At 45.4% G+C, this 27,644-nt stretch overlaps 1 protein-coding gene across 5 annotated transcripts in view; it reads right to left on the bottom strand.

The window, feature by feature from the left end:
- The window catches only part of ZFPM1 (zinc finger protein, FOG family member 1), a 112,477-nt gene that overhangs the window by 79,660 nt on the left and 5,173 nt on the right, over positions 1-27,644 (bottom strand). The window contains exon 1 of one of the 5 annotated variants that reach the window (XM_081017756.1): positions 10,240-10,258. The exons of the other annotated variants lie outside the window; for them this stretch is intronic. The gene's annotated coding sequence lies outside the window, so the exon portion shown is untranslated. Of the gene's footprint in view, positions 1-10,239; positions 10,259-27,644 lie in introns of those variants that run through there. 5 annotated transcript variants of the gene reach the window in all.

Below are 27,644 nucleotides of genomic sequence, written 5' to 3'. Positions count from 1 at the left end.
AATATAAATGGAGTAGCTTCAATATGCACAGGGGTGGGGTGGGGTGGAGGGGAGAGAATTCTAGGCAACGTGGAAGTCCCATGGAGTGTGCTACCCCTTGGAAGAGGCAGGGGGAGACAGTGAGGAGAGCTGTGCATGACAACACATAAGCAGTAAGAAATCTCCTAAGAGGCTGGACAGAAAGATCAGAGCCAGGGTAACTTGATTTAACTTCCCTCAAACATAGCAATTTCAGCAAACTGAAAACTTTTCACAGCTTTAGCATCTCCCTGAGAAGACGGGAGAAGAGACTGGCTGCTGGATCAGTCCCAAGGCCCATCTAGTCCATTCTCTCGTTTCTTGACAGTGGACAATTGGATGCCTCTCGGAAGACCAGAAGGAGGACACAGGTGCAACATCACTCTCCCCACTTGAGCTCCCCAGCAACTTGTAGGCAGAGGCATATCGCCTCTAAGCAACCTGTGGTAGCAAATTCCATAGTTAATTAATAAATAATAATAATAATAATAATAATTTATTATTTATACCCCGCCCATCTGGCTGGGTTTCCCCAGCCACTCTGGGTGGCTTCCAAAAGAATATTAAAATACTGTAATACATCAAACATTAAAAGCTTCCCTAATTCCCTAGTTTAATGAATGGAGTAAGTCCTTAGGAACATAAGGAGCTGCCCTATACTGAGTCAGACCATTGATCCATCTAGCTCAGTATTGTCTGTGCTGACCAGTAGTGGCTCTCCAGGGTTTCAGGCAGGGTTCTCTTCCAGTCCTACCAGGAGATGTTGGGGATTGAACTAGTACCTTCCGAGTGAAAAGCGGTGCTGGCCCTTCCCTTCCTCTGGTTTGTCCAGAATCTTCCACATTCAGCATCATCAGTTCCAGTAGTATTGGGGGGAACTTCTCTATCCACGTTCTCCACTTGCCTACCTTAGTTTCACTCATTGTGTCTAGCTCATCGTCCCAATGCAAGCCCCTTCTTGCGCTGCAATACAGCTCATCTGCACACAGGCTTCCCCATGAACTTCAATGGAAGAGGCACCTCCATGCGTGGAAAGGTGCAAATCTCAGATCACATCCTGCTACCAGAGTACCCTTGATGGCGTAGGAGTTTGTTTGTTTTGGTCTGAATTACCATCTTCACCCCCTTTACCTTTTGTTTTTAAGAAGGCTTTTCTGTCTTCCTAATTCTAGACTGGGGTCTTTCCCAGCCCAAACTGGAGATGCTAGGAATTGAATCTGGGACTTTCTGCATTCCAACAGGTAGTCTGCCACAGAGCTACAGCAGAGTACATCACTGAAGAAAGTAATCCCCTACCCTCAAATCACACAAACACTAAAAACAGTATCTGGGTGGGATATTTCAATGTATTTTCCCCCCCAAGGATTGTCTGCTAGATTTTTTTCATTATTTATAAATTTAATAAATTGTTGTTGTTGTAGCAGTAGTAGTATGGAAGAGCACTCTTTTGCAACAAAAGAAGGGCAAACAACAACAGTCTGTGGTGTGAAAAGTGACTCAATTTTAGCAGGAAAACTGGGGAACATGACTGATTGGAAATAAAGCAGTGTGTCTGCCTCAAAACATTTGCAAGGCACAAACAGGAGAGAAAGTAGGGTCACGTAAAACTGTTCCATGTACCATCATAAGCGCAAATCTTGCTCAATAAAAGGATCTGCAGGAACCTTCTGCCTCCTTTTCAACTCAAACACATTTCAAGTTTTCATTTTCAGCATGGCTTGCATTGGAGAAAGTTGTGGTGGATCAGACCCTTATTCCCAATCTATTAGGCCATACGCCAGTTTGCTCAAAATAAATTATTCCTTGCTATCTTGCACAGTGGGCCTGGAATGAAAGGAGTCTCCCATCCCGCCAACCCCACCCTGAAACATGTAGACATGTGAGTAAGTCCTATTCCAGATCTTATTACGTGACCAAAGAGTAAAAAAAGAGTGGGGAGGGGAGAGAAAGAGTCAGCTATTCTATTCTCATGAGCAGGATTCTTTTTCTCCTCCTTCTGCGTTTTTTGTGGGTTTTCTTTTTTCTTTTTGTTCCTGGGGTTGTGTTTTGACTTCATTTGCAAAAATAAAAAATAAAAAAATAATGTGCAATTTTAATTTAATGGTAACATTTTATCACCAGTTCCATGAATTATCAAGGCACCAGGGTTTGTGTGTTTTCTGTTCTTGGCATTTTGGTAGAGCGAGATAAGAGTAAAAAACAACAGAGTTGCTCAGAGAGTGAAAAAGGGAGATAGATAACGCAGATATCAACTCCTACACAAAACAGCCCTGGACTTATCTCTGCTTTTTATCACAGTTCCTTTAAAAAAATAAAATAAAGAGAAGAGAACAGCCCAACTGGAATGGGGCAAGCTCATTGAAAATGAACTTTATACTGCCTGGTCTTTAGTTAGAAAATTTAGAGGGAAGAAAACTTGAGATTTGAAAGAGAGATAACTTCAAAGGTCAGTAAACCCTGAACAATTAAGGACTGACATTTATTTTGCACAGGGTTTATGTATATATATATTAAAATACAGCCCCTAAAAAGGCGATTATTTATGGATTTTGGAATTTACCCCCTCCTTGATGGGTTATTTTCAATGTACTGAAGGAACACCTGCAAAAAATGTTTAGGTGTTGAACTGGAAATTAAGAGAGTTGCATCTTTAGTCCTGCGGTGCAAATAAGAATTGAACATTAGTCAGATCCTAACAGCAATCCATATATAGTGGTACTTCAGTTTACGAACTTAATCCATTCTGGAAGTCAGTCCTTAAACCGAAACCGTTCTTAAACTGAGGAGCGCTTTTCCTAATGAGGCCTCCCACCGCTGGTGCCCTTCCACCGTTCGGATTCCGTTCTTAGACAGAAGTAAAGTTCTCAAACAGGGACACTACTTCCGGTTCTGCGGAGTTCGTAAACCGAGTCGTTTGTAAACAGGGCTGTTCTTAAACCGAGGTACCACTGTACATGTATCGTCTTGCTAGGGTAGATGTTCCCCAGGGGATCTGGAAACTTATTCCTCCAGAAGGAACTGGAGAGCCAGTGTGGTGTAGTGGTTAAAGTGTCGGACTGGGACCTCGGAGACCAGGGTTCAAATCCTCACTCAGGAAGCTCAGTCGGTTAAATTGGACCAGTCCCTGTCTCTCAGCCTAACCAACTTCACTGGATTGTTTTGAGGATAAAATGGGGAGGGGGAAGAACTGGGCATGCCGCCTTGAGCCCTTTGGAGGAAAGATGGGATAGAGGTGTAAAAACAAGCAAATAAATAAAAGTTATCCCGGCAGAATGGGCAAGAGGCTAACTTGCAATCCTGATTTGCAGCCATTCACGTAAAAAATCAGGATGCTTAAAGGAGTAGTGAAAAGGGCAAAATTATTCCCATCCTGCCAAACAGCGATTAAAAGGGCAATTCCACAAAGTATTTTGGGGAGTTTGTTTTAATTACGCATTAACATAGGGTTGTAAATGAAAGTCTTGCCCCTAATCCCAGACTTGGTTGTGGATACTCACAGCTAAAAATGACTCTCTGCACATTTTCAGACACATCCTCATTTTTACAAGGACTATGTGTGCCACAAGTGTTCATATCGATGCTCTGCAGCTTTATCCAGAAGAACTTCTCTTCGAATCAAATCCTGAATACTCCCATGCCAGTGCATTCAAAAAGGGGAACATCTACCCATGCCATGCTTTGAACCAGACATCTACCCATGCCATGCTTCGGACCACCCATTGTAGGAGCGGGGGAAATGACCTTTGTGTCAACCTGATTTAGGGGCAAACCCCTTATCATCACCCTTCTTGGCACAAGGACAAAACGCATCTCCCAAGCTGAAAAGGAGAGTAAATTATCTCCTGGCACAAAGCCCACACCACAATCAGAACCCCCTGGCTCTGTCTGTGGCAGTCCCTAAACTCCAAGTACCCAAGAGTTCACAAAGCTACAATCCAAGTTGCAACCCCCCCCCTAAAAGCAGCTAGGTTAAACAAGGGTGCTCGTTTAAACATATAACTAACATCATGTGTAGATGGAGATGTAAAATGGTTACAGCCTCCCATAGACCACTGTAGAAAGTGTTAGCAATGGCACGCAGAGTTCCCCTGGGATGTGGGGGGAGATTTTGTGATGAGACCAGACTTGGGTACTGTAACCAAGGAATCTTGGTTCGAGGAATTGCTGTTGCACATGCAAAAAGAGCTCGAGGTCACTAACTCTGCAATAGTAGCCGTAGTCTATGGCCACTTTAGACATTGCTTTCCCCAAAGAATTCTGGGAAGTGTAGTTTGTTAAGGGTGCTGAGAGCTTTTGGAAGACACCTATTCCTCTAACAGAACTACAATTCCCAGAGTGGCTTAACCCTCAAATCCCTCCCTCCCAGGGAACTCTGCGAATTGTAGCTCTGTGAGGGGACTGGAGGTCTAACAACTCTCAGCACTCTGAACAAACTACACTCCCCAGGATTCTTTGGGAATGTCTTTGGGGTTCTTTCCTGAATGAAGGCATGGCTGTTAGAAAGGGTATAGCAGTGCTGTTATCTGCTGGTGCAGATGTGGCCTTTATGAACGCCTTAGAGTGGTCAAAGAACTTTGTGCTCACTTGTAATCACTAAAGAAGCCTGTAAGGCCAGGGCTATTTATTATCCGCAGCTGACAGCCAGGAGGTGAAAGCAGAGACTGGTGAGTCCCTCTAAGTTCACCTGGCAAGGCCAGTGCGGAGGAAGAAAGATTTGAACCTGAGCCTTTCTGCCCGCTCCCTTAGCCACTGGGCTACCCAGATCTTTTCTTTACAAAGGAAAACAACAATATAGGGTGTCCCTTTATAAAGTGCACCCATTTCCTTGCCAGAGCAGTTGGGATCAAAAGCCCAGAGAAAATTGTCTGTCGTGTTCCATTTAAATTGCTTCCTCCGCCCAGAAGCCTCAAAAGTCACACAAACCCACAATAAAATTCGTTCACTGGGCACTGTGGGGGAGAAATGTCTTCCTTGACATGATCCCCAAACCCCCACCGGCCCACCCTTTCCTCTGAGACACACACACAGACACAAAATTGGTGCTTCAAGGTTGCTCCATCCCCAGCAAAAGGAAAAAGAAAAAAGGACAAAATCCTCCCAACAGCTTAAGAAGAAAAAAAAGCAAATTCCAATCGTCTCATTTGCAGCACCGTCGCTTAAAAAGGCACCAGGCTCACTCAACGCATGCTTGCATTTTTTTAATTGTCTGGGCCACAATGAATTTTTTAGAGCGCTCCGAAGAGCCAGGCCTTTATGTAGTTGAAACATGGGGCAGAACACAAGAAATATTGTGGGGAGGGGGCACGGCAACTCAAGGCTCTCTCTCTCCCCCCCCCCACCGCTCTTTCCTTCCCCCCCTCCTCTGCCCTCACACTCCCATCCCTACCTTCTTTTTTGAAAAACATAATTTATCTGTGTATTATCAAGAAATCCAGACACTTTAATCAGTGAGCTATGAAGTCAGTATTTCCATTCTTATCTAGTGGAGGAGTGGAAATGGAGAGGAGATAGGCAGCTCCAGAGCCAGCCCGTGGTGGGGAATGTTAATGGGAGAAGAGGCTGAGCGATTGGCTACTGAGCTTTGGCTATCTCCACCATTATCAAGCCCTTATCAATTCAACCATCAGTGGCGCAGTAATGGGGCCAGTTCAACTTCCCGCATTATCATATCCGCCTGAAACCTGCATGAGAGGCCTCAGCTGGGAGACAGAGGAGTGAGCGAGCGACTGAACTCCACGTTTGAAAAAAAAAGAAAAAGAAAGGAAGGAAGAAAGACGGAGGGAGGGAGGGAGGAGAGGACTGGAATGGGGGCTATTTGGGGGAGGTGGTATGAGAAAAATGCCAGATGAATCAATCCAGATTCGCGGAAGCTAGAGAAGGAGGCGATGAATGCAGAGCGGCTGGCTGCTTTGTTGCCCTTTCCTGAATGGTGCAAAACCCAGAGGCTTTCTCTGGAGAGTGGTGAGCACCAGAGACCTGTGGTGCCCTAAAGTCTGCTGGTTTTGCCAATTCAGGGGTTCCTAGAGAACAGTAAGGATGATGCTACCAGCGCTAGCAAAACTGACACTGTGAGCTCCTAAAAGGAGCCCAAATCTAAGGAACCCCAGAGCACACATGGCTGCTTCCACTACCCACCCAAACATCTCACGCAACCAGCACACAGCATCCCAAATCTCAGAGGCCTGTTTGAAGCTTAATTTCCAGAAAGGTCCTACTGCTAGGGATAGCCAAAGTGGTGCTTTCCAGTTGTTCCTGGACTCCAACTCCCATCAGCCCCCCCCCCCCCCCGTTAGGTCTGACTTTAAATCTCCAGGTTTGCCTAGTCCCCTCCAAGTAGTAGGTGGAAGGCATGCAAGTGTTGCTTAAAATAATAATATTAAGACTATACATGCAGCTTACAAGCTTCAGCTAGGCAGGAGCTGGCCGCAAATTATAGCGCAGACACTCAGGTGTGGGAGGTCTGCCTTCCTCTGCTACCCTCTCCTAATTAAACTGTCTCCAAGGCCTGTCCCTGTGATGTCACTGGGGGCTGCCCCATGACACCATCAGGGGCCTCTCCCAGGTCTCAGGTCTAGACTCTGAAAGCTCAGGGTCTGGAATCTCTGGCAACCATAGCTGGGGATGATGGGAGCTAGAGTCTAGCATCATGTGGGCAGTCCCTGGTCTATGCATCCCAGGTGGTTAAGCCAAGAAACCTGGATTGTAGGAAACTCTCTGCTAAGTCCATCATTCTTCCTAGGTTGGATTTTCCCCATTAATTGGCAGGTGCCATTGTGGGAAGAAGGGCAAGATGCAAATTTAATTTAAGAAAAAAATTTAAAAATAGGAAATGCTCCAGTAAGAAGCAGATTCCCTAGCATATTAACCCAAAACTTACAGAAGGAGCTGGAGTACAGTAGAGTTGTCAAACAATCACTTGCTTAGTTGTGTGCATGTGGCAAGTCACTGTTTTGCAAGAGCTGGTCCCAAAACCAAGTATCTCTATCTAGATTAGTCTTGGCCAACCTAGTGCCCTCCTGCTGTTTTGGACTACAACGTCCATAAAAATAATTTTTAAAAACCCATATCCAACCTTGAATAGATCCTGCTCTACACATTTGGTGGCTGTGCCAAACACAGGAACAGCTGTGCAACACAGTTACAGTTCTTTAAAAAAATATTGGATGTGAAAGCAATGAACTCCAAAAGGTCATTAATGGACTTTATCATCATCATCATCAGGAGGAGGAGAAGAATCTTACCAAACAGTGCAACAAATGCAGATTTGAACACTAAGAATTTCTTGCAGCAACTCTGCAGAGACACCTGGAGAATTATTCTTTTTTGCTCCCCACAAAAGACCCTCTCTTCCTCTCCAGGCCAAAATGACACATCTCAGCCTTTGCAGACTTCCAGGATAAGAGATGGGGGGGGGGGGAATATGCTGTCTCTGGGGCCCACTCATTTTGTCCTCTGTTGACAGCATTGACAAAAGGAGCCATCATCCATGGCAGAGTTGCGACAGGAGCCCCTCAACAGAGGGGGAAACAGCAACCCACACTGACTCCTGTGGAAGCAGAGAGCCATTTGGGGATTGTCAGTCACTACACACCCACCCCCCGATGCTGAAGACCCCAGCACCTTTGGTCTCTTCTGTTCAAACACCCCACTTGTTGGCAGAGAAAACGTATGCATGTCTACTTAGATGTCCCACGTTCCTGAAAGGTGCAAGGTGGGGAACCTTGCAATCCAAGGGCCACATTCCCTTGTGGACAACCTTCCAGGGGCTGCATGTCAAATGCAAAAAAATGGGCGTGGCCTTTGCAAAAGTGGGTGGAGCAACTTTATACCAAGCTGGGAAGCTACTCTGTATCAAGTCAAACCACTGAGTCCATCTATCTCAATACTGTCTACACTGACTGGCAGCGGCACTCTGGGGTTTCAAACAGGGGACATTCCCAGTCCTACCTCAAGATGGCAGGGATTGAACCTGGGACATTCTGCATGCAAAGTAGACGCTCTGCCCCTGAGCTGCAGCCCTTCTCTCTGTGTGTTCCCACAATCCCAACAGAGCATCAGCTGCAAAGTTCTTCAAACTGGTGCTGTTATCAAATCATCATGATGTACAGCGCCTGACACCACCTTTTAACCAGGTGAGTTCTCAAGGCGGATTGCAATGACAATTTAAACAGTTTCTAAAAATAACATCAGAGAGTTCAAATAAAAAAACAAGCAAATAGCAAAACATACAAAAACCCGCACACAATTACAGAGTCTTGTGTCTCCTTGAAAACTAACATAGTTGTTACGATCAGTGATGTGGGATTTCAGTAATATTTTGAATCAGAAGATTTTCCTTGAATTGGAAAATTAGAGTAATTTCCATCAGAAACTTTTTTGATGCTCTAGATAGTTATCTAATTTAGCATCCTTATTATACTTGTATTTAGTATTGCATTTAGCTGTGATTCCTGCATTGGTCTGTCCCAAACCTACAATTCTATGATTCCACTAAAAAAGCTTAAAAAATTGAATTTGGGCAGGCATGGCAGTTTCAGTGCATTCAACTGGCATCCATTCATTGCTACTATGAATTAAGTTCTAGGGCCAGATAGAAAGGCCTGGAGGGCCGCATTTGCTCCCCACCCAAGCCAGACCTGAGATTCTGTACCCCTCCTATATAGTGACCAGAGCATCTGGACAATCCCATTTGAATTTTCCGCTCTTGCAAAGAAATGTGTGTGCCAAAAAAGCCACCTGTCAAGTCGCTAAAAGTGTGATCAGATGAGGACATGGAATAAAGTTATTGCCACTGAAGTCAGAGAAGCCGTTTTGCCCATAATGAAGAACATGGGGGGAAGGGAAAAAGGCAGCAAACATCATGCAAATCAGCGGATAAATTTAACGATCACAGGAAAAGCTAATACGTGGCACAACAGCCAGCGATATCAGTTTTAAGAAACTTATTTACCTTGCCTGTTACCAAAGATTGTCAGTTGGAAGGGTTGCTGCCAATTTAACACACGCATGCAGACTCAACACACCCTTTTGGCCACTAAGAAAGTGTTCCTTTTGGCACCACGGGAAAGGACATGAACTTGGGGTGAGCAGGAAAGAAGCCAATGAAATTGGAGGGAAAGACAGACAAATACTATCCCCCGATCACAAGGGATGTACAACTGGAACTACCTGCGAAGACTGCATTTCCCCCCAAACTCACTCCAGCCCCTAAGCTGAGAACTGTGATTTGGAACACCAGGCTCTTGGGAAGTCAGGCTGTAACCGGTCTCCTTGTTGGCCAAATCAGGGAAATATTGAGGGGCTGGGGGAGGAAGAAGAGAACCAGCCATTTCCCCCTTGGCTAGTCTGGCTAAGCAGACCTTCCTCTGGCTAGTCTACATGTGAGCTGCAGCTTCTACAGGAAGCTACATTATAATGGACTACATTATATTAAACTACATTATCTCTTAGTTTAATTGGTTAATTAATCAATTGATTCTGCAGAAGTCTGCATGTAACTAAAACAAGAGAGAAAAACACACTTCATTTCTTCCTACATGCAGATGGTAAATGTTTCAACAGGTGCCATTTCAGAAGGGGCTTCCCACCTGGTGAGAGAGAGTAGAATGCCTCTTCCAAGATACCAAGAAAGAAGTCAGTGGGCAGCAAATCCAAGGTTAAAAATAGTTCTTTAAAAAGTGTTAACCAGGGGTGTCTTTTTCAGCAATAAAGAAGTTGTGTGTTTTTTTAAGCAGTCCATCTAAGGCAGTGTTCCCCAACCTTGGGCCTCCAGCTGTTTTTGGACTACAACTCCCATCATCCCTCGCTAGCAAGACCAGTGGTCAAGGATGATGGGAATTGTAGTCCAAAAACAGCTGGAGGCCCAAGGTTGGGGAACACTTATCTAAGGAGTTAAAAGCTGCAGTTCTTTTGTGTGTGTTTTGCTGGTGGTGGGCATTTCATAAAAGTCTGACATCAACATGCACAAATTTAAATACTTAGCTCGGTTCCTGAAGGGCTAGTTCCTAAGTACTTGAAACCGTTTCTCATGAAGCTTGGAATCACTTTTGTGATTACACATATGCCAACCGTGTGTTGACTACAACATCAACGGACGACTGCACCATACAAATGGGCTACCACTGACAGAACACAAAATCGGTTGCCCAGTTGGAATGTTGTATACTTCCACTTTAGCTCAAGGCTATTGCCATTCTAGGCTCTACTCCAGGGTTAACTAACCTGCGGCACTACAGACGTTGTTGGACTCCAGCAATCAACCTCAGCCAGCAAAGCCAATGGTCAGAGGAGTCCGGAAGCTTCCGGAGGGCCACAGAATAACAACTCCTGCTCTGGACAGACAGAACTTTCACAAACCACAGGGCTTCTCAGCAGAGCCTGTTCACACATTTAGCCGCCAGTCATCAAGTGACAGCTGTAAATGCTTGTGTGAATTAAGAGCTAATTTTCAGACTTGGCGAGTTGTGTGGGGAGAGTAAATGTGTTTGCATTCATAACAACCGAGAGACAGGGCAATATTCAGAGAGATTATAAAAACAGGAGATTAACGAATTAGAGAAAAAAGCATTTCCTTTCTCTGCTGGCAAATGAGAGATGTCACCAAAGCATGTTGATGTGAGAAGAGAAGAGATAACAGATATTTTGGAGGAGAGGAGGGGGGGGGGAGGCAGTGGAAGGCCCTTATCTGAAATGACTCAGAAGCACTCATTCCTTAACCCTATTCCAGCCCAAGGTCAACAGTTACATTCCTGTCAGTGTTTCATCCTTTCAAAAAACAACAACAAAACATTGCTATAGAACAATGAGGAATCTTCTTTGGCCGAAGCAAGTTAAAGGCAGTTACTCCTTCCTTAGAAAGGCAGCACAGTCAGAGTTGAGGATAGCGGTACTCAAGCAGAATTCGTTCTGTTCTGCCCAGAAAAACTATCCCCTGATAAAAGGCAAAAGTTGGCATTCCCACATCTCCCACATCCTCAAGTGTGCAGAGGGAAGGCTTTCCAAGGATGTTTTCCAAGGAAACCTGGAAGGCTTTCCAAGGCTGAAGGGCTTTAGTAAAGAAGAGGCAGACGGGCAAGACCCAGGTAACTAATGACAGGTGAGCTTGACATCGATACCAGGGAAGGTCCCAGAACTGATCATTCAACAGTCGGTCTGTGAGCATTTAGAAAAGGATGCTGTGATTACTAAGACCCAGCATAGGTTTCTCAAAAATAAGTCATGCCAGACCAATCTGATTTCTTTTCTCTTTTTTTGATGGAATTACAAACTTGGTGGATCAGGGATATTCTTGCAAGGAAGCTGGTAAAATGTGGGTTGAACGAGGCAACTGTTAGGTGGATTTGCAGCTGACTGACTGACCAAATCCAAAGAGTACTCATTAATGGTTCCTCGTTATCCTGGAAAAAAGTGTTAAGTGGGGTGCCACAGGGATCTGTCCTGGGCCTGTTGTTGTTTAATGTCTTTATAAATTACTTGGATGAAGGAATTGAAGGGATGCTCATCAAATTTGCAGAGGACACCAAACTGGGAGGGGAAGCTAATGCCACAGAAGACAGAATCAGAATTCAAAATGACAAACTGAAGAACTGAGCGCAAGCTAACAAAATGAATTTCAATAGGGACAAATGTAAGGTTCTGCACTTAGGCAGGAAGAACCACACGCACAAATATAGGATAGGGGACACCGGGTTTACTAGCAGTACCTGTGAAAAGGATCTAGGGGTCTTGGTGGACCACAAGCTTAACATGAGTCAACAGTGTGATGCAGCAGCAAAAAAAAGCTAATGCTATTCTAGGCTGCACCAACAGAAGTATAGTGTCCAGATCAAGAGAAGCAATAGCACTACTCTATTCTGCCTTGGTCAGACTGCACCTGGAATATTGTGTCCAGCTCTGGGCACCACAATTTAAGAAGGATGTTGACAAGGTGGAATGTGTGCAGAGGAGGGCAACCAAGATGATCAAGGGTCTGGAAACTAAACCTTATGAGGAGCACTTGAAGGAGCTGGGGATGTTTAGTCTGGAGAAGAGGAGACTGAGAGGAGGGGATATGATAGCCATCTTCAAATATCTTCAGGGCTGTTACATGGAGGAGGGGGCATGCTTGTTTTCTCCTGCTCTGGAGGGTAGGATTCAAGCCAAGGGCTTCAAGTTGCAAGAAAGGAGATTTCGACTAAACAGTCGGGAAAACTTTCTGACGGTAAGAGCTGTTCAGCAGTGGCACAGACTCCCACGAGAGATGGTGGACTCTCCTTCCTTGGAGGTTTTTTAAGCAGAGGTTGGATGGCCATCTGCCATGGATGCTTTAGCTGAGATTCCACAAATGAAAAGGGAAGAGGACAACGTGGATACAACGTGGATACACAGAGGAGCTTTTAAAAGGTGCCCATAGGAGGCACCTAAGGGATTTGGCAGGTGGGGCAGGGCAAAAAAGTCCTTCATAAAAAAACTTCAAAACAAACCAATCAGAAAATAAGAAGTTATTGGCTGGCTCTCAGCTATGACAATCAACACGTGACTCTGAGAATTTATTTCCATTGGCTGGATGTGAACGGGAATGCTTTGGCATGGTTCCTATGGGACCAAATCAGGCCTCGTGGCCATCGAGAAGATCCTGACCTCCTCAAGTTATTTTTCAATATTTAAATTTGAACGCCACTTTCCCATATAAATATTCTCAAAGCAGTTCACAGCAAAACAAAATTAATAAACCAATACTTCATTACAATAACAATCAAGCACTAAATCATTTCAAGGCCTAACATGACAATCCAGCAATAACTCACGTAACGTGCAGACATTATGACATTTTAAAGTCACCATAAAACAAACTAGCAATCATTTAAATATATTAAAGCACATTAACGCATTGAAACATACCAGCTAATGACAAATAAAAGCAAGCGTCCCAATGTAATCGTAGATCAACAATAATAAAAGCAGCAGCCACTGTGAGGCTATACCAAATGGCCCAAAAACTAAACAGTCCATAAAATGTGTCATAAAGGCTAAAAAATTGACATTTATATATACAGTAAGTGCTAACGGGACATAGGAAGCAACCTTCCCCAAAAGACGTCCCTCCATTAGTCCATCTAACTCAGGGTAACTTTTGGCCCACTGAGTTCAATATGATCTGCATTAGCTTTAGCCAACCTGGTGCCCAGGGCCAGCCTACTTATGAGACAAGGTGAGGTGACTGCCTCAGGTGGCTGGATCAATAAGGGCAGCAAGTCCAGCCTCCTAGGAACGCATTGTCCACTGCTGCTACTATGGGGACAGCGACAACTGTGGTGGGCTCCTTGGGGCCAGATCCGCCCCCTCCTTGGCAGCCCCTCATGCTGGTTCTACGGCAGCCTCTTGGTGAATAGGAGGTGCTGCTGGTCTCCCCCCACCCAGTATTAGAAACTCAGGTGTAGAAGCTAGATGCCAAATGGCTCCTTAAACCAAGGTTACAGTTGCCAAAACGGAATATCTAGTAGCCATTTGTGGGCAAGACGGCTCTAAAGTATTGTTATTTTCAAATAACTGTGGTTGCCTATCGGTTAAATATCTGGCTAGTTCAGATGACAACCTCAAGAACTTGAAGAAAAGTCACTTGATCCAGGGACAGTCCATATATATATATATATATATATATACACACACATTGCCCTATTCCTATCTCTTTCTCTTAATGGTGACATGGACCATTCATAACGCAAGAATGTTCTTCACAACTGTGAGCAGTAGTGGGGAGGTGGGGGTAAGTGAAGACAAGCTACAACAATTAACTATAATGTTATTCACCGCTCCTGCACAGAAAAAAGCACCCAGGTTCTGTGCAGATAAAATATAACTGATGGAATTCTACAGGATGGGGCGGTATTAGTGTGTGAAAACAGTCCAGATCCAATGAACTGCAGGCATGCACCTACAGATGGTGCCCAGGTGCCCAGGCATCTTCACTTGGTGCAAAATGTGCTTGGCTAATTTTGAACACTGCTGCCACCTCCAGAGAGGAAATGGCAGGGGCTGCCCTCTGGGGTCTCCTGGGCTCTGCACACACACACCACTGTGATTCAGGGGGGGGCCCTTTCCCCCACCCTCCGACAGCCTTTGATTCCCACTTCAACCATCAGTTAAGGTTGATTTGATTACCCACCCACCCATTTCCAATGCAGGTCTTTATTCCCCCCTGTTCCTGATGCAGATTGTCACTCACCCCTTCTTCCCTGGCAGGCAGGCAGGTGTGTCTGTGTGACATTTTGTGGTTTGCCTTCGGTGCCTAAATGCTTTGGGCTGGCCCTTCTGGTGCTCTTATGCCCCCACCCCTCCCATCAGCTTTTCCATGACTGGCACCTCCAGCACACTCTCTAATTTCAAAATCTGTCCACTTCTCCAAAAAAGTTGGTGACCCCTGGCCTAGGTGAACTAGCCAAGAAAACCAGTCGTTAAAAACAAACGGATGCATTTTTAAAAGCAACGGATCACATAATAAAAGACTGGGAGCTTTGAAACTGTACACACACAGAGAGAGAGAGAGAGAGAGAGAGAGAGAACCCCCTTCTATTTTATATCCAGTTTCACCCTTCACAAGTTCTCCACTTTATTCCAATACAGAGATTTATTCTCCCCCACACCTTGGCTTCATTTTCTCAGTTCCACCCAGGAAGGAAAAAGTTAATGTTATCCTTAAAGACAGGACTTAAGATTATACAGAATTAATGTCAAAAATCACACACATACAGTAGGATGATCAGATGCTGCTAAGATGTAGCTTAATACCTGCCCTGATAATGTTACTGGAATATAGTTTTTGGCTTGAGTGATCAGATGCCAGTTTTGAGAAACTAGCGTGCAACCCTGCAACAGTCTGGGATTAAGTTAAATGTGGTGCTGTCCTGAACTTTGCAGCACGCCGTGTGAACTACCTGGAACACTTTGCTTGTAGCATAATGCTGTAATCCTAAAATTGACTCCCACAGATCAGAGATGTGATCAATCTCCATTACAAAATCTGCAGGTTAATCTACAATGTGAAATTTCCCTGGCAGGGTTCCCTTGGAATGCTGACGTCTGCTTTGATGCTCATGTAATTGGGTGGCATCCAGATAGGTTTTACTCAGTGTAGACCCACTGGCATTAATAGGCAGGACTAACTTAGGCCCACTTAGCCTATTAATGCTGTTGGGGTCTATCATGAGTAGAACACAGCAGGATTTTATCTGCTACTTCTGATTGTCAAAATAAGCCCCAATTAAGAAACACTTGTGGATACAATGTCTGGTTTTAAAATTGCAAAACAGCTGTCGAGCATGATGAACTGGAACCTTCTGAGCGCATAGCTTCCAACAGAAGCTCATGGTCACGCTCTGGAAAAGGAAACTGATACAAAAGGTCCATTCATGAACCCAAATATCAACAAACCAAGTTGGAGGCCGCGGTACATTACGCAAGGCTCTCGTTGCAACATTGGCCTGCTGGACCCATCCATGCAATTCTTAGAATCTGGTCAAGTTACAGTGCCAAGCAGAGAAACACAGTACCATGCAGCTTCTGGGGGCTCCCAAAAACCAGGCTGACTTCCCCAGATACCCCACCAGTATAAATAACTGGCCCTCTTTATCACTGATGCACTGAGGAGGATCAAACTATCAACACCTTAAACCTCCCCTCTGGAAAAGGCAAGTTAAGAATCTAATTGCCATCTCTGCACCATCAGAACTTTTCCCTCCTTGCTGTTTCCCAAGTCCTTTGCATCTCACCTGGACAGCTTGCAATATGCCTTGGAGGAATCTTTTACTCCCTAGGTGGCCGCTGACTCAGAGAAAGGAAGGCTGCTCTCTTACCAAACAAGAGAGTCTCGACGCTTCTTTGTACAGTTTCTGGGGCATCCAGATTTTGTACTGTGGATTGTAGTCTCTGGACACACTAGTAAGGGCATAAATTATCACCTGGCAGAGGCTGCACTGCCCCAATACCCCCAATTTCATATTTAAAAGCAATTTACTGGGCCCTATAGCGGTATGTAAACTTGAAAGCATTTTGATGCTATCAAGCAAAAATTTAGAAGCTGGAGGAGAGAGGGAGGCAGATTTGAGCAGGATTCCCAATAGGCAGGGTGTAGAATCTGGCTTGCTTTTTAAAAAATAAAATAAAATAAGATGTGTTTTTAAAAGGATCAAGGACCTGTTTCTGAGTGAACAGCTGGACAGCTGTAGCTAGTAAATCACTCACACTTGATTTATTAGCAAGGGCCTTGCTAGAGCCTTGAAAGACTTTGTGCGTAGCCACAAAATTAGCACATGCTAATTTATATGTGCCGATTCGGCTGACTGGCAGAAGGAAAGTTGCCCGCTAAGAAAAGTAAAATGAGATTTAAAAAAAAAATAGGAAAAGAGGGAGGGTCCTCCTGGGCCACACCATAATAGCATCCCTGCTTATTAGGAGCAAATGAATGGAAGAGTAGCTGCTTAATGACCTACAGAATTCATACATTTTGAGAAGGGAGGGGAGGGCTCATACCAAATTATCCAAGGCAGATTACACTAAACCACCATCCCTGAGTTTAGGAAAGAGAATCTTTTTTCCTACTTAAAACAGCAGGTTACCCTCCACCCATCCCCAAGCCATTCTCCTATCCCTACTGCTTGGAAATATGCAATATGTGCTAACAGGAGATGGGAGAGAAATAATCCTGCCAAGATCTTGAGGGATGGCAGTGGAGGAAAATTAGGAATGGGCAAAAAAAAGATGCCAGGCAGGGGTCTCCTCCTGCTGACAATGCAAAAAAATTGAGGGCACAGCCAGGATTCTGTACATCCTTAAAGTCACTTTTAAAAATATAAAATAGACCCTCCCACATGTTTAAAAATGGAAGCTCAAGCGTGCATCTTTCTGGCCCCCAGGAAAGATATCCAGGAAACTGTACCTATCTATATTGTTGTAGCCAAATCAGGAACCAGCAGCATTAACTTTGGAGCCATCCCTGCAATGATCTTACGCGCCGAGAAGCTGCCAGTGGGCATGTGCTTGGAATTCTGCAGAACGGGTTCTGCTACCAGGCAGGCATTGCCAAAGCCAGATTATGCAGCAACAGAGGATGCCCACAGCCTCCCTTTGACTCCATGCTCCCAAAGAAAAAGAAGAGATGGAAGCATCAGAAGCTGCCTTGTACCAACTCAGACCGTTGGGTCCATCTGAGCGCAGAACTCTAACCTCTGAGTTACGGCCCTTCTCACCCCAGTTGAGAAAAAGTAGCTTCCTTTCTTTTTCTCTTTTTTGAGGACTAGTATCATGCAGCGACTTGAAAGTCTAAAAGTTCACATTGTTGTGAAAGATAACTAACGTAAGCAAATAAAAGGTTCAAAGCCAATCCATAGGCCACTGGGGGGACATGCATGCTCATACTATGAAAATGCTCAAACTGCCTGTGACAGGCAGCAAGCGAGGAGCAAAGGGGGAATTTAAAGCTAAAAATAGATGCCAGACTGACTACTGCAGCCTTTAAAGAGTAAGTGAAGAAAAACACCACCCTGCTTACTTTCTCTAGAGCTATGGCATTCATGACCAAGGAACTCAGAAACATTGCCAGCATACCGTATTTTTCGCTCTATAAGACGCACATTTCCCCCTCCAAAAATTAAGGGGAAATGTGTGCGCGTCTTATGGAGTGAATGCAGGCTCCTTGGCTTCAGCGATAGCAACACGAAGCCTCCGAAGCGCAGAGGAAGCGCTCCTGCCGTGCTCCGGAGGCTTCGCGTTGCTTTCGCTCAAGCCCGGAGAGCGAGAGGCGTTGGTGCGCACCGACCCCTCTCACTCTTCAGGCTTCAAAGATAGCTGCCTGAAGCCTCCAGAGTGCAGCTGGAGCTCCCACTTCGCTGCGGAGGCTTCGGGTTCCTTTTGCTGAAGGGTAGGTGCCCCTTTAGCTAAGGCGCAGCGCCCCTTCAGCTAAGCGGGAGGAGAAATGGAAGGGGCTCCATTTCTCCTGCCATTTCGCTGAAGGGGCGCTGCGAAGAGAGGGGGAGAATTTTTTTTTCTTGTTTTCCCCTCTAAAACAAGGTGCGTCCTATAGAGCGAAAAATATGGTAAATCACAGGCAAAGCCATTTTGAAGGTAAACTGGTCTTTAGGACCACATGGAGGATTCAAAAGGTAGCCCCAAACTGAGTGTGAGAGTAACAGCAGAGGTGAATTCAGAAATCATGCAGTAGTATTAAAGAAGGGTGTTCCATGCATGCACAGTGTGCATTTATTTATTTACAGATTTATAAGCCACACTTTCACATAAAATATTTCAAGGATGTATACAATCTGAAACAACAACAACCACCCTACAGTTAAAACCATTTAAAGGGTCAAAGACATCCGTAAAGCTAGTTGGCAAATAAACTCAGGTTTGAATGGCCCGTCTGAATGATACGGTGCTTAGAAGACATCGGACAGACAACAGGGATGACTCCTGCGGAACTTCTAGTAGCAAGGAGTTCCACAGGCCAGGGCCGGCCACACTAAATTCTTGATCCCTGGTCAGAGTCGGCTAAACTTCAGGGGCATGTGGGCTCACCAAGTGTCCCATCTTGACCATGAGGCCAGCTAAAGCCACTCTCATACTTCTAAAATTAAGGGTCAGGCCTTGAAGGACGAAGCGTCTGGGGAAACCAGCATGCTCACAAACTGATTCCTAATTTATTCCTCCAAACTTTCCATTGCCGGTCACTCCAGCCTCAAACAAATGCACAAACTCCCTCTGAGCAAACAGGACCGTGAGGTCTGTCTGTGGCAGGAGCTGACACTTATACCAAAAGCAAAGACTCACATCAGATTTGCATCAACACAACAAATGCCAATCTGGAACTGGTGAGCACATGGCAGTGAGGCTGGATGGGGAGAGAAGGAAAGCTCTAGAAACCGTAAGAACTGAAAACACAACATATCTGCCCCCCCCCCCCCCCGTGCACCACAAAGCTAAGCAAAAATTGCTGCAGCAACCAGCCCTTTCCCCATTTTCTTCGGCTGAAATCTGTCATAGAAGTTATAGATAGAATTATACAGCTGGAAGGGACCCTGAGGGGCTGCTAGTGCAATGCAGGAATCTCCCTGGGTGGGCAGCCAGAAACACTGACCCATTGTGCCACCTGACACTTTGACTGAGAATCCGTTGCCCCTTGGGTGCTGTTGAACTGCACCTCCCAGCAACCCCCAGAACCAGCATGTTCTGTGATCAGGGAAGCTGGGAATCACAGTCCAACAACTTCTGGATGGCCCCACTGGTAGAGTTGGGCCAGAATTTCAATTTTGGCTTCTTTCGGTTTCTCATTTTTTCAGTCTTCTCCATAATTCTACATCAATTTTAGATTTGTTTACCAGTAAGTCCTCATGGTATTTCATTTGCATTTTGGTGTGAATTTCTCCTAACATGCACTTTTTATATGCAAATGTTCCTAATTTCTCCAAACGGATTGCATTTTTGTGTGTGATATGTGCATTTTTAATGCACACTTTATCACAGTGTATGCATTTCCGTATGTATTTCTTGGCTGGAGATCTGCTAAAAAATTTGTAGGAGTATGAATTTCAAAGGAGGGCCGCATCTCTATTCACAGGTTGTTTCGGAAAGTGTGAATTATGTTGGTTTGCCTTTAAATACAAACTGAACCAAATTCCTCCCCCAATATCTGCCAGAAGTGGGATGTTTCCTCTACTACAGCAAGGCTCACTCCTCCCCTACCCCAAAATCTCAGGACCTCCCTCTTAATTAGTGCTGTCACCTTAATAAAGGAATGTTAGCTGGTATTTAGTCAAATGGTTCATCAAATGTGCACCAGCATAAAACAATTCTTCTAACACACAAACCACCCTTTGTTTTTATACCATGCACTAATGCTTCATAGCAAGCGCCATCTTGAAAGCAGAAGGGAAATTTGGAATGCCTATTGGAATGAAGGTGCTTCCTGCCTGCAGAGTGAAAAAACTATTTTCATTAAAAATTATACATGTGCACAAACACACACTCCTTGGCAGGATCTTTTTCAATCAATGAACAGTGTTCTAATCAATAAGACTGCTGCCCAATAGCTCCACTGAAGTCAAATAGGGCTTAATGTTGGAGTAGACATATATATACAGGACAGAATAAATCAAATAGGAATCAAATAAATAAGTAGTTACATTCATACCAACAAGACATTCAGGAGCTGGCAGGGCCCATATGAGACTCAGCTCAGGGACTGTGTACATGCTCTGCAGGCAGGTAGTCCCAATTTCAGTCTCGGATATCTCCAAGTAAAAAGGATCAGGAAAGACTGGAGAGCCTCTGCCAGCCACTAGGAAGACCAAGGGGCGGATCCAGTAAAAGGCAGCTGCATAGGGGTACATGTAAGATAGACCCCTTTCAGGCATGTGGGAAGGGCTCCATAGTGCAGTGCCAGTCGCCCAGCTGTGCCCCTATCTGGACAGGGTCAGCCTAACTTCTGTTGTCTATGCTCCATCAGCCTCAAGGTTTGATGACTGCAATGTGTTATACGTGGGGCTGCCTCTGAAGACAGTTTTGGAAACTTCAGCAGGTGCAGAATTTGGCAAGAGGTGCAGGGCAGCAACACAAGAACGGGCCTTTTCTGCTGTGGCTCCCAGCTTGTGGAATGCTCTCCCCAGGGAAGCTTGCCAGGTGCCTTCATTGCGTATCTTTAGGCAGCAGGCAAAAACATTCCTCTTTTCCTAGGCCTATGGCTAATTAAACTATCTGTGGCCTTTTACACTGCGGGGGGTGGGGGGGTATTGTTTTTGTTACTATGTTATGTATTTTTGTGTTGTAAAGCACCCCGTGATCCTTGAAGCAGAAATTTAATAAATAACATATAAATAAATAAAATGTCACAGCTTCCCATGTCCTTAAATGCTCTGCGCTCAGCAAGAGCAGTACCCTCCAAAAAGTATGTTTGCTTTAAGAGTCTGTTAATTGGGGGGGGGGGGGAGGAGGAACTATGCAAATAGCTTCAACAAGCATCCTATACCATGTGGTGTGTTTATGTTTGGGAGGTAGTAGAATCTGGGATATTCCATCTCCTAAACTGCCCAAGGTTCCTTGCAGCTGACTTGCCCAACTTCCCTTTACCAGCAAGGCAGCCAAGTAAGGGTGCAAGAGCCACTCAGTCTAAAGCATTGCAGCAGAGAGGTCAGACCCAGGACAGGAGTCACCTAACTGCCAGCTAAGCGACACCACCACCGTACCACAGCTCAGGGACTATCCACAAGCATTTAAGACTCGCCTTTTGAGTTTATTAAAAAGACATATTTGCTACACTTAGCAGAATGGAAGATAAGGATCTAAAAGCTTACTTCGAACGAAGCAACATCTGGGGCTGATAAACAGACCCAGAAGAGAAATCAAGTCTAAAAAGAAAAGAAAAAGGACACATTATATTACACACACACACACACACACACACACACACATATATATATATATATATATGCGCGCGCTACAGCAAGAGTGTGGGGAAGGGCCCAACCTCTCCCCCCTCCCCATCTCAATCAGATAATTAAAATGCCTGCATTAATCACATTTGCAATGGAACAAATCGTTGGAGCCCTCCTGCCTCCCCTTTCCAGGGTCTGTTATTGTAGTAGGCGAATCCTGCTGCCGTCTGTTTGGTAGAGATAAGGAAACCTTTATCTTACTTGGCAATCTTTATCAGAGGAGAGATCGAGTCCCTTGCTTATCAGTAGCTCAGATCTGCTTCAGCAGAAAGCAAAAACGGAAAGGGGGGAGGGTTTCGGGGAACGGGGTGGGGAGGCGAGAAATGCTCCTACAAAACTTTACAGACAATTTCTGCCCCCGTGCTCCCACAAGAGAGTTTTGCTTTGTTTGGAGAGGTGTGTGTGCGCGCGAGTGCGTGTTTTTGTTTTTGTTTAAAAAACATTAAATGTGCACAACCACCCAATCGCAACCAGATCAATCTGCAGGCTTTTATCATTCCCTTCAATCTAAAGAGCCCAGGACTGTAACTGCTTGCAGAAACGCATATACACAGCTGCCAAGAGGTTTGATCATTTTCTGTGTGTGCCCACACTCCCGTGTTTGAAGTTAATAAATGTAACCAGCTATCTCGGCTAGGGATCAGCTCCCTGACTTCTTCTCTCTTTTTTATTTTATTATCAGCTGTCCACAACTATCAAACAGCAGAACAAAAGAGAAGGAGAGAGAGAGAAACAAAACAACTGGTGCCAGGGTGCACCTTGAGGTTGCTATGTAGGTTTGTCATAAAAGAAAAGAAAAACCTGATGGGAGGAGCAGAAAACAAAAATGAAGGATGAAGGGTGGACGAAGGTATTAAAATAGTCTTTATAGTTACGGTTGCAGTTATCTGATTGACTTGCAGCAACCTTGGCGCGGGGGGGGGGGCTAAAAAAACAACAACTAGCTAGTCGATTGGCAGGGCAAAAGCCCAGAAGAACACAGAAAAGTGGGTTTAAAAATTAAAGCCCCGGCATGGCCTGATAGCTGGATGTTCTGATCCCCTTATCGGAGTCACCATCAGCTCCCAGTTACAATCAAGCTTTTACTGCCTTAACTCAACGCAGCATCTACGCTCCAGCCAAAAAGGAAGAGGAATGAAAGAGAGAGAGAGAGAGACGCTGCGCTTAAGGCTGCTCTCTGAAAACCCTTAATAGTGAAAGCAATTACGTGCCAAACCTCCACAGGGCGCTTGCCACCGCTGGCTGAACCGGGGCAGGGGGGAAGAGCATCCAGCAGCTAGCTGGGGTCAAAGTTGCCTTGTGTTTTACAGGCTTCAAAGTGTTTTACCGCCAAAGCGGTTGGAAAGGCACCACAACTTTGTTGCTTGGGGAAGGGGGGGGTGCAAGTAAAAGGGGAGAAGGCAAATAGAGTTCTGTAAAATTACGCACTTTGTGTTTTTTAAAAAGTGGATCCAACAGAGACAAGTTTTCCTCTCTCTCATAATAATATCAGAGCCAATAAAGTTGGGTGGTGGGAGACTCAGGACAGACAAAAAGGACTTCACCCATCACTTTGTTAAAATATGGAATTGGCTGCCATGGGACATAGTGGCGGCCAACAACTTAGAAAGCATTAAAAGAGGATTTGAAATGCCTCTGAATACCAGTTTGCAGGGAATCACAATTGGACTTCTCATTACAGCATCAAGTTGGCCACTGTCAGCAAGGGATGCTGGACTAGATGGGCCCCCAGCAGACGGGTCTTAGGATGTTATTGTCGTCTTCAAGCACTTTGGGAGGAAACTGTTTACCTGGGTCTATTTCCATCAGGCTATGGGGCTCTAACTGCCTTTCTTGCTTTGGTAGATGACCTCGACCAGGAGAAACACTGTGGCACTATTGATTCTCCCGGGTGTTTTGGTGGCTTTTTAATAACCAACAGCATATTATCCTTCTGCAGTTTGGGACAGGATGGGAGCCTATGCTTGGCCAGGGTTCTGCTCCTACCTCGGAAGGCGGCAATACTGGGAGGCTTCCCCTGTTCCTGGTGCAAACTGTCCTACAGAGTTTTGAAGAGTCACATCCTGTCTCCCATGCTTTTCAACAGCCGCATGCTGCTGCTGCTGCTGCTACGCAAGGTCATTCAGGGGGCTACTATGCTGATGACACCTGACACGTAGCTCTATTTTCTCTTTTACCCTCATCATCAGGTTTGGCTCTGGAAATGGACCGCCCAAAGTCAGCATAAGATGAGGACAGATGAACCCAACATCCAGACAGACAGGAGAGTGATGCAAATGCTATACAGGTTGGTTGACCTAGATATGGGGCAGGGATGTGCAACCGGGATGCACACTCTCAAAGAACCACGTTGCAGTGTGAGAAGAGTGCTCCAAGATGCAGCCTGGCTTTTCACTTCCTCCCATCGTGTGGCATACATCTGGTTCTTTAGCAGTCACCCACCCTAACACTGATCCAGATGTGCTAGGTTTAAGCAAGGTGGTGGCCTCATGCGCCTTCACACCATACTATGGCTTTTAGAGATTCAGCCGTATTCTGAAGAAGAAGAAAATAAGGAAGAGCCCTGCTAGATCCATCTGACGGTGCATTGAATCCAGCATCCTGCTTCTACAGGAGCCAACCAGAAGCCTCCAGGAATCGGAGAAGCAGGGTGTGACAGGAACAGCCTTTCCAGCAGCTAGGACCACAAGAGAGCTGCCTTCTACCAAATCAGGCTATTGGTCCATTAAGCACAGTATCACCTACAGTGGTGGAAGCTCTCCAGGACTTCATTTGGGGGGGCACTACACTCCCTCCTAAACATGCTAGGGAATGAATCAGGGACCATCTGATGCAATGGAGATGCTCTGCTACTGAGCTACAAATGTCTGGTCACAGCTGGTGTTTAGAGATAGACTACCTTTGCACCTGGAGGTTCCATACTGCCATGACTGGTAGCCATCAATGGCCCCTTTCCTCCTCCATAAATTTGTCCGATCCCTTTTAATGCCATCTTGATGTACCTAACCTATCAAATTAATTATGCACTGTACGATGGAGGACTTCTTTTTTGACAAAGGTACAGTCTACCATGCTTTGGGTGCCTCTCAACCTGAGCATTGCCATGTGCCACACACACAAGGCTTGTCACTGGAAACAGGTGAGAAGCTGGTCTGGAATGAGGCTGTTAACTTCCCCCAGGTGCTCACATCACACCAATTCCTTTTGATCTTCTCCAGTTTGTTCTGGGCCATGTGGAAGGCCCTGCATCTTCACTTTTAACAGCCTAAATCCACCCCAGCCTGCATGGCCAATGGTCAGGGATGATGGAAGTTGTGGTTGTAAGAACATAACAGGAGCCCTGCTGGATCAGACCCAAGACCCACCTAATCCATCAATCACCCTGTTCTCACAGTGGCCAACCAAATGCCAGCTGAAAGCCCAAACTCTCCAAAAGGTCTGGAGGGCACTAAGCTGGGGGAGGCTGTCCTAAATGCTATGAACCCAGGATAATTCAGGAAGTGTATCACCATATGTACACATGACGTACAAAAGCAGGTCTGAAAAGAAGCTGCTGCCACAGTGACATTATCCTTTGCCACAGTCTGGGCCTTTTTATTAGGGAGTCTGCCACAAGAATCCTCTTTCACCAGAGATTCCTGGCGTTGGACACTGAGCCTTTCAGCATACAAAGCAAGAGCTCTAAACAAACCCTTCACAAACATTTAAACTTTAGACGGTGAACTATTCAAAAGGCCTTTGTGGCAGAAAAGTGGCATTAAAAAATAAAAAGGGTCCAGGAAATGGGATCTACCAAGTCCTAATTATTGCAGCAGCCAAGCCTCCCAGCCCTCAGCTGGAGGGACTTGTCTCTCAAAAGCCACGACATCTCTCCCAAAAGGATTCTGCTCATCAGACTGCAACATTTCAATAATGGAACAATAGCTTACGAAATATTTTTCAGAGGAAAAATAAGGGGGGGAATAGTACCTCTTGACATTCAGCAAATACTAGTTAGAAGTTCCTTAAGAAAAGAAGATGAGCTTGCTGGATCAGGCCAGTGACCCGCCCAGCATCCTGTTCTCAGAGGGGTCAATCACATGCCTGTGGGAAGCCTGAAAGTTGGACTTGAGCACAACAGCACCCTGCCCACCTGCAACTCCCAGCAAACTGGTATTCAGGGGCATAATCCCTCTGCCAGCCATGGGTCTTCTGCCAGCCAGTGCAGCATGGGCTGGGTAACCTGCAGCCTTCCAGATGTCACTGGACTACAACTCCCATCATCCCTGACCACTGTCCATGCTGCCTGGTGCTGAAGGAAGATGGAATCCAACTGACGCTGTAGGGTCAAAGCTTCCCCAACCCTACTAGGCCACAGTGAGCTAGGGGAGCAGTATAAGGGTAGAGGGTCTGCCTGGCATCAGCCGTGATACGATTTTCTTTCCAAAGTAGTTTTTCTTAGGCCAGCACATAACCTAAGCTGGCTTTCAAACCGCTCTGCCGACCTTTTACCGCTGTTTGGATTTGACGCTGGGTGGTGAGCGATGTGGAGCAGACAAAGGGAAGTGTTCCTTTAGACAGCACATCATTGTAATTCGTAACTGTGAAATGCAGCGATGGCCACCAATTTAAGACAGGGTTGGGACAGATTTGTGAAGAGTAAGGCTACTGATAGCTTGCAGCCATGAAGGCTATACTCTAACTCCAAGATCAGAGTAAGTATGCTTTTCAATGCCTCTTGCTGAGGAGGAACAGGGCTTCTTGGCACCTGGTTGGGAGCATCACCTTGGCTACTCCTGGGAAATGGGAGGCTACACTACACAGGTCTTTGGTCTGGTCCAGGAAGGCTCCTCTTCTTGAGAGCTACAAGAAAGAAAATGCTCTGGTTCCAAGGCTGGGCCCTTCTCAGGTTGCCCTTTTACTTCTTATTGTTTTATCATTTTTATTGTGCACTGCCCTCACTTCACAAGCACTTCAGCTGAGGGGTGGCCCCAAAATAAACAAACCATAAACGATAGATGTGGTTAAACTGCAGTGGAAATCAGAGTGACCTTCATACCGCCAGTGGTAAGGGACAACTTTCTTAGTCACCTCTGTAGTGAACAGTCATGGCTAGTAACTGCTGTGGTGCTTCGGAAGGCACGCACATCCCCGCAGGACGGGACAGAAGGAGAACAGACTCCTACAAGCCCACCAGGTTGATTGACTGACATCTTCCTAGAAAGGTGCCTTAGAACGAGTCGGACCACTGGGCCATCTATAGGGGCAGATCCACAACATACATTGAAAGCACATCCTACGCAAATGAATTCTGCCCCCCCCCCCAGGAATCCCAGGAACTTCAGTTTGTTAAGATGCTGGGAACTGTAGCTCTGTAAACTACAATTCCCAGGAGTCTTTGGAATGAAATTGTGTACTTTAAATGTTTGACTTCCCCATGGCACATTGACTAGGAGTGGCTCCCCAGGGCTTCAGGTGGGGTTCGCTCCCGGTCCTCCTGGAGATGACCTGCAGGCAAAGTGTCGCCTGTGGCAAAGCCAAAAGTGAGTGGTACAAGCCCCTGGGGGGCATTGAAATTACCTAGGGGGCACTAAGAGGGGGTCTGGAGGTGTAAACGACTATCAGAATTTGAAATCTGGCATCACTGGACCAAGTTCATCAATTTGGTTGAATTAAACCAAATAGTTTTATAACTGAATTTTGAATAAAAGTGCAATTAATGAATTTTAGTGTGTTATCATCTTCCTTAGTGGGGAGGGCAAATTGCTATTTTGAATAATGTTTTTAATAGGGTAGAGGACCCAACATATTTGGGAACCACTAGTATAGTATTTCTCCTATTTAAAAAATGCAAACAAACGGCAGCATATCTGTGGCTTGAGAAGTAATTCATTATCATAGTAATAATAATAACAACTTACACCAACTAGCTGGTTAAATACAATCCAGGGTCTCATCTTCATCTAATCACTTTCTGTCAATCTCCCAGGCTTCCGCCCCCTCGTAGATCCCCCCTTCTTTCAAATTTATCTGCATTTCACATCAGGCATTGGGGGGAGTGGGGAGACTGAGAATAGAAATGGAGCCAAGAAGCAGTGAAGCAAACTCAAGTCAGCAGATATGAATCAGGAAGGCAGAGATGATCTGACATCTACTTAAAGAAAAAGGGGGGGAAAGTTCTGCAGCTCA

The sequence above is a fragment of the Podarcis pityusensis genome, assembly GCF_964106645.2.
Source record: "Podarcis pityusensis genome assembly, chromosome: 8".
In the NCBI taxonomy this organism is placed as follows: domain Eukaryota; kingdom Metazoa; phylum Chordata; class Lepidosauria; order Squamata; family Lacertidae; genus Podarcis; species Podarcis pityusensis.
The sequence above is the reverse complement of the archived record's forward strand: the minus strand, read 5'-3'. Positions and strand labels throughout refer to the sequence as shown.